The 7,192-nt window shown below is 53.9% G+C and overlaps 1 long non-coding RNA gene across 2 annotated transcripts; it reads right to left on the reverse strand.

Annotated features, from left to right (window-relative positions):
- Positions 1–5,132: 5,132 nt before the first annotated feature.
- Positions 5,133–6,964, reverse strand: LOC127924277 (uncharacterized). 2 transcript variants are annotated; one of them, XR_008117469.1, is made up of 3 exons: positions 6,813–6,964; positions 5,903–6,259; positions 5,133–5,825 (listed from the first exon to the last, which is right to left on the reverse strand). It is a non-coding gene; the product is annotated as an uncharacterized LOC127924277 (long non-coding RNA). The 2 variants fall into 2 exon arrangements; XR_008117468.1 differs by having other exon boundaries at positions 5,133–5,440; positions 5,518–6,259.
- Positions 6,965–7,192: the final 228 nt, after the last annotated feature.

Genomic DNA, 7,192 nt, shown 5'->3' on the forward strand with positions numbered 1-7,192 from the left:
GTACCTGGTAGTCTACAGGGATGAGGTGTACCTAGTAGTCTACAGGGATGAAGGGGTAGTCTACAGGGATGAGGGGTGTACCTGGTAGTCTACAGGGATGAGGAGGGTACCTGGTAGTCTACAGGGATGAGGGGTACCTGGTAGTCTACAGGGATGAGGGGATGTACCTGGTAGTCTACAGGGATGACCTGGTAGGGGGTACCTGGTAGTCTACAGGATGAGGGGGTACCTGGTAGTCTACAGGGATGAGGGGGTGTACCTGGTAGTCTACAGGGATGAGGGGTGTACCTGGTAGTCTACAGGGATGAGGGGGTGTACCTGGTAGTCTACAGGGATGAAGGGGAGTACCTGGTAGTCACAGGGGGAGGGAGTGTACCTGGTAGTCCACAGGGATGAGGAGTGTACCTGGTAGTCCAGGGATGAGGGTGTACCTGGTAGTCTACAGGGATGAGGGGTACCTGGTAGTCTACAGGGATGAGAGGAGTACCTGGTAGTCTACAGGGATGAGGGAGGTACCTGGTAGTCTACAGGGATGAGGGATGAGGGGTGTACCTGTTAGTCTACAGGGATGAGAGGAAGTACCTGGTAGTCTACAGGGATGAGGAGTGCCTGGTAGTCTACAGGGATGGAGAGGGAGTACCTGGTAGTCTACAGGGATGAGGTGCCTGGTAGTCTACAGGGATGAGAGGAGTACCTGGTAGTCTACAGGGATGGGGTGTACCTGGTAGTCTACAGGGATGAGGGGGTGCACCTGGTAGTCTACAGGGATGAGGAGTACCTGGTAGTCTACAGGGATGAGGGGTGTACCTGGTAGTCTACAGGGATGAGGGGGTACCTGGTAGTCTACAGGGATGAGGAGTACCTGGTAGTCTACAGGGATGAGAGGAGTACCTGGTAGTCTACAGGGATGAGGGGGTACCTGGTAGTCTACAGGGATGAGGGGGTACCTGGTAGTCTACAGGGATGAGGGGGTGTACCTGGTAGTCTACAGGGATGAGGGGGTACCTGGTAGTCTACAGGGATGAGGGGGTGTACCTGGTAGTCTACAGGGATGAAGGGTACCTGGTAGTCTACAGGGATGAAGGGGTGTACCTGGTAGTCTACAGGGATGAGGGGGTACCTGGTAGTCTACAGGGATGAGGGGGTGTACCTGGTAGTCTACAGGGATGAGGGGGTGTACCTGGTAGTCTACAGGGATGAGGGGTGTACCTGTAGTCTACAGGGATGAGGGGAGGGGGTACCTGGTAGTCTACAGGGATGAGGATGGAGAGGGACCTGGTAGTCTACAGGGATGAGGGTGTACCTGGTAGTCTACAGGGATGAGGGTACCTGGTAGTCTACAGGGATGAGGGAGTACCTGGTAGTCTACAGGGATGAGGGAGTACCTGGTAGTCTACAGGGATGAGGGTGTACCTGGTAGTCTACAGGGATGAGGGGTGTACCTGGTAGTCTACAGGGATGAGGGTGTACCTGGTAGTCTACAGGGATGAGGGTGTACCTGGTAGTCTACAGGGATGAGGGAGTGGTGTGGAGGAAGGCCCGGGTGGATGAGGGGTACCTGGTAGTCTACAGGGATGAGGAGTACCTGGTAGTCTACAGGGATGAGGGGGTGGTGTGGAGGGAAGGCCCGGGTGGATGAAGGGGGTACCTGGTAGTCTACAGGGATGAGGGGTGGTGTGGAGGGGGGGTGGATGAAGGGAGTACCTGGTAGTCTACAGGGATGAGGGGGTGGTGTGGAGGAAGGCCTGGGTGGATGAGGGGGGTACCTGGTAGTCTACAGGATGAGGGTGTACCTGGTAGTCTACAGGGATGAGGGGTACCTGGTAGTCTACAGGGATGAGGGGTGCAGTGTGGAGGGAAGGCCAGTGGATGAAGGGGTACCTGGTAGTCTACAGGGATGAGGGGGTACCTGGTAGTCACAGGGATGAGAGGTGTACCTGGTAGTCTACAGGGATGGGGGGTGTAACTGGTAGTCTACAGGGATGAGGGGGTACCTGGTAGTCTACAGGGATGAGGGGAGTGTACCTGGTAGTCTACAGGGATGAGGGGGTACCTGGTAGTCTACAGGGATGAGGTGTACGTGGTAGTCTACAGGGATGAGGGGGGTACCTGGTAGTCTACAGGGATGAGGGTGTACCTGGTAGTCTACAGGGATGAGTGGCCTGGTAGTCTACAGGGATGAGGGGTGTACCTGGTAGTCCACAGGGATGAGAGGGTGTACCTGGTAGTCTACAGGGATGGGGTACTGTGGTAGTCTACAGGGATGAGGGTGTACCTGGTAGTCTACAGGGATGAGGGGTGTACCTGGTAGTCTACAGGATGAGGGGGTGGTGTGGAGGATGAGGGGGGCACCTGGTAGTCCACAGGATGAGGGTAGTCCACAGGTGAGGGAAGGCCCGGGTGGATGAAGGGGGTGCACCTGGTAGTCCACAGGACGAGGGGAGTGGTGTGGAGATATAAAAGGCCCGGGTGGATGAAGGGGTACCTGGTAGTCCACAGGGATGAGGGGGTACTGGTAGTCTACAGGGATGAGGGGTGGTGTGGAGGAAGGCCCGGGTGGATGAAGGGGTACCTGGTAGTCTACAGGGATGAGGGTGTGGTGTGGAGGGAAGGCCCGGGTGGATGAAGGGGGTACCTGGTAGTCTACAGGGATGAGGGGTGGTGTGGAGGGAAGGCCCGGGTGGATGAGGGGTACCTGGTAGTCTACAGGGATGAGGGTGTACCTGGTAGTCTACAGGGATGAGGGGGTACCTGGTAGTCTACAGGGATGAGGGGGGTGGTGTGGAGGGAAGGTCCGGTGGATGAAGGGGGTACCTGGTAGTCTACAGGGATGAGGGGGTACCTGGTAGTCTACAGGGATGAAGGGGCACCTGGTAGTCTACAGGGATGAGGGAGTGTGGGGCACCTGGTAGTCTACAGGGATGAGGGGTGGTGTGGAGGAAGGCCCGGGTGGATGAGGGGAGCACCTGGTAGTCTACAGGGACGAGGGGTGTACCTGGTAGTCCACAGGGATGAGGGTAAAAACCTGGTAGTCTACAGGATGAGGGGTGGTGTGGAGGAAGGCCGGGTGGATGAAGGGGCACCTGGTAGTCCACAGGATGAGGGGGTGTGGAGGAAGGCCCGGTGGATGAGGGGCACCTGGTAGTCCACAGGATGAAGGGGGTACCTGGTAGTCTACAGGGATGAAGGGGGTACCTGGTAGTCTACAGGGGATGAGGGGTACCTGGTAGTCCACAGGGATGAGGGGTGGTGTGGAGGAAGGCCGGGTGGATGAAGGGGTACCTGGTAGTCTACAGGGATGAGGGGTGGTGTGGAGGGAAGGCCCGGGTGGATCCCTTGCGATGCAGCAGCAGAGTCTTCTGTTTCCCATCTACCATGTGTTCCTCCACCTTAAGCGTGTTATGAGACACGTCATGAGATCACATGCAAACCAGGTCATCAGGAGTGGTGGTGAACACCTTGGCAAACGCCTGGAGGGAGACAGAGACGCACGGAGAATCACACTGGAGTGGTCGGTTACACTGTCTCGGGTAGGGTGATTACCTGTCTCAGGTGGGGTCAGTTACCTGTCTCAGGTGGGGTCAGTTACCTGTCTCAGGTGGGGTCAGTACACCTGTCTCAGGTGGGGTCAGTTACCTGTCTCAGGTGGGGTCAGTTACCCGTCTCAGGTGGGGTAAGTTACCTGTCTCTCAGGTCCGGTCAGTTAGGGTCAGTTACCCGTCTCAGGTGGGGGTCAGTTACCTGTCTCAGGTGGGAGTCAGTTACCTGTCTCAGGTGCGGTCAGGTAGGGTCAGTTACCCTGTCTCAGGTGCGGTCAGGTAAGGTCAGTTACCCGTCTCAGGTGCGGTCAGGTAGGGTCAGTTACCCGTCTCAGGTGCGGTCAGGTAGGGTCAGTTACCCGTCTCAGGTGCGGTCAGGTAGGGTCAGTTACCTGTCGTGTGAGGAAGGTCATAGAAGAACGCTTGACCCAGGCATAGGTGCCGGCGGCGGCCATTCCTTTCAGGTAGTCTTGTCCTCCTCTGAAAAGATACGGGCGCACGCCAGCTGACGATCGTTCACCTGGATCTTGTCTCGCTTCATCGCCTTCTCCATGGCAACCAGGCATCTACCAGAACATATACGGTACCAGTCAAAGTTGACACCTAATTATTCAAGGGTTGTTCTTCAGTGGCTTCAGGAAGTATTCAGACCCCTTGACTTTTCCACATTTTGTTAGGGTTAGCCTTGTTCTAAAAATGGATTAAATTGTCCCCCCACAATGCCCCATAATGACAAAGTAAAAAGATTTTTGCTAATTTATAAAAAAAACAATATCACATTTACCTAAGTACTCAGACCCTTAATTCAGTGATTACAGTGATTACAGCCTCGAGTCTTCTTTGGGTATGACGCAACAAGCTTGGCACACCTGTATTTGGAGAGTTTCTCCCATTCTTCTCTGCAGATCCTCTCAAGCTCTGTCAGGTTGGATGGGGAGCGTCGCTGCACAGCTATTTTTCAGGTCTCTCCAGAGATGTTCGATCAGGTTCAAGTCTGGGCTCCGGCTGGGCCACTCAAGGACAGACTTGTCCTAAAGCCACTCTTGCGTTGTCTTGGCTGTGTGCTTAAGGTTGTTTGTCCTGTTGGAAGGTGAACCTTCGCCCCAGTCTGAGGTCATGAGTATTCTGGAGCAGGTTTTCATCAAGGATCTCTGTACTTTGCTCCGTTCATCTTTCCCTCGATCCAGTCTCCCAGTCCCTGCCGCTGAAATACATCCCCACAGCATGATGCTGCCACCACCATGCTTCACCGTAGGGATGGTGCCAGGTTTCCTCCAGACATGACGCTTGGCATTCAGGCCAAGAGTCCAACCTTGGTTTCATCAGACCAGAAAATCTTGTTTCTCATGGTCTGAGTCCTTTAGGTGCCTTCAGGAAAACTCATAGCAGGTTGTCATGTGTCTTTTTACTGAGGAGTGCTTCCGTCTCCCCACTCTACCATAAAGACCTGATTGGTGGAGTGCTGCAGAGATGGTTGTCCTTCTGGAAGGATCTCCCATATCCACAGAGGAACTCTGGAGCTCTGTCAGAGTGACCATCGGGTTCTTGGTCACCTCCCTGACCAAGGACCATCTCCCCGATTGCTCAGTTTGGCCAGGTGACCAGCTCTAGGAAAGAGTCTTCTTGGTCGTTCCAAACTTCTTCCATTTAAGAATGATGGAGACCACTGTGTTCTTGGGGACCTTCGAGGTTGCAGAAATGCTTTGGTACCTGGTACTGCTTTGGTGCTTTGGTAAAGTAACAGTCTTATTCTAAAACAGATCAATGCATATTTTTCCCTTTATTTAACCAGGTAAGTCATTGATAAACAACAACAACAACAACCTGACCAAGACGAGAACCAATACACCGCGCAGCAACGCAGACAAGTGACCACGTTACAGACAAACAGCAACAACAACCTGACCAAGACGAGAACCAATACACCATGCAGCAACGCAGACAAGTGACCACGTTACAGACAAACAGCAACAACAACCTGACCAAGACGAGAACCAATACACCGCGCAGCAACGCAGACAAGTGACCACGTTACAGACAAACAGCAACAACAACCTGACCAAGACGAGAACCAATACACCGCGCAGCAACGCAGACAAGTGACCACGTTACAGACAAACAGCAACAACAACCTGACCAAGACGAGAACCAACACACCGTGCAGCAACGCAGACAAGTGACCACGTTACAGACAAACAGCAACAACAACCTGACCAAGACGAGAACCAATACACCGCGCAGCAACGCAGACAAGTGACCACGTTACAGACAAACAGCAACAACAACCTGACCAAGACGAGAACCAATACACCATGCAGCAACGCAGACAAGTGACCACGTTACAGACAAACAGCAACAACAACCTGACCAAGACGAGAACCAATACACCGCGCAGCAACGCAGACAAGTGACCACGTTACAGACAAACAGCAACAACAACCTGACCAAGACGAGAACCAATACACCGCGCAGCAACGCAGACAAGTGACCACGTTACAGACAATTCTTTAAAACAAAACAAAAATGCACATTTCCAACATGGGTAGAGAGAGCAGTCCTACCTGTCGCCACCTGGTGGCCCAGCCCCCTGCTGCCACTGTGGATCATCACACACACCTGGCCCTTGTGGTCGATGCCCATCTTCTTAGCAGCATAGTCATTATAGATCTCATCCACCACCTGATCTCAGCGTAGTGGTTCCCTGCCCCCAGAGTACCCAGCTGGAATAAGGACAGGTCATTATAGATCTCAGCGTAGTGGTTCCCTGCCCCAGAGTACCCAGCTGGAATAAGGACAGGTCATTATAGATCTCATCCACCACCTGGATCTCAGCGTAGTGGTTCCCTGCCCCCAGAGTACCCAGCTGGAATAAGGACAGGTCATTATAGATCTCAGCGTAGTGGTTTCCTGCCCCCAGAGTACCCAGCTGGGAAAAAGGACAGGTTAGGGAGTGGCGTTACCTGAGGCAGGCCTCTCTACTTGGCCTTGGAGGAGACCTTGTTGGGGGTCAGGGGTCAGGGTTAGTTAGGGAGTGGTGTTACCTGAGGCAAGCCTCTGTTCTTGGCCTTGGAGACCTTGTTGGGGGTCAGGGGTCAGGGTTAGTTAGGTGTGGTGTTACCTGAGGAAGGCCCTCTTCTTGGCCTTGGAGGAGACCTTGTTGGGGTCAGGGTTAGTTAGGGAGTGGTGTTACCTGAGGCAGGCCTCTCTTCTTGGCCTTGGAGGAGACCCTTGTTGGGGGTCAGGGGTCAGGGTTAGTTAGGGGAGTGGTGTTACCTGAGGCAGGCCTCTTCTTGGCCTTGGAGGAGACCTTGTTGGGGTCGGCCTGCAGCATCCTGCCATACTCCTCACAGTGCTCCTTATCCTCTGCCCAGGCATAGCCTTCTCTGAGGGACCAGTCCACTCCCATCTCTAGAGCCTCCTCTAGATCCCTGTAACAGACAAGGTATCAGTCTATACACAACCTCTCAGGGACCAGTCCACCCCATCTCTAGAGCCTCTAGATCCCTGTAACAGACAAGGTATCAGTCTATACACAGCCTTCTCTCAGGGACCAGTACACCCCATCTCTAGAGCCTCCTAGATCCCTGTAACAGACAGCCTTCTTAGGGACCAGTATTGGTGTATTGTGTTTGTAGACAGCAGGTGTTGGTATC

The sequence above is a fragment of the Oncorhynchus keta genome, unplaced genomic scaffold (assembly GCF_023373465.1).
Source record: "Oncorhynchus keta strain PuntledgeMale-10-30-2019 unplaced genomic scaffold, Oket_V2 Un_contig_3909_pilon_pilon, whole genome shotgun sequence".
Classification (NCBI taxonomy): Eukaryota; Metazoa; Chordata; class Actinopteri; order Salmoniformes; family Salmonidae; genus Oncorhynchus; species Oncorhynchus keta.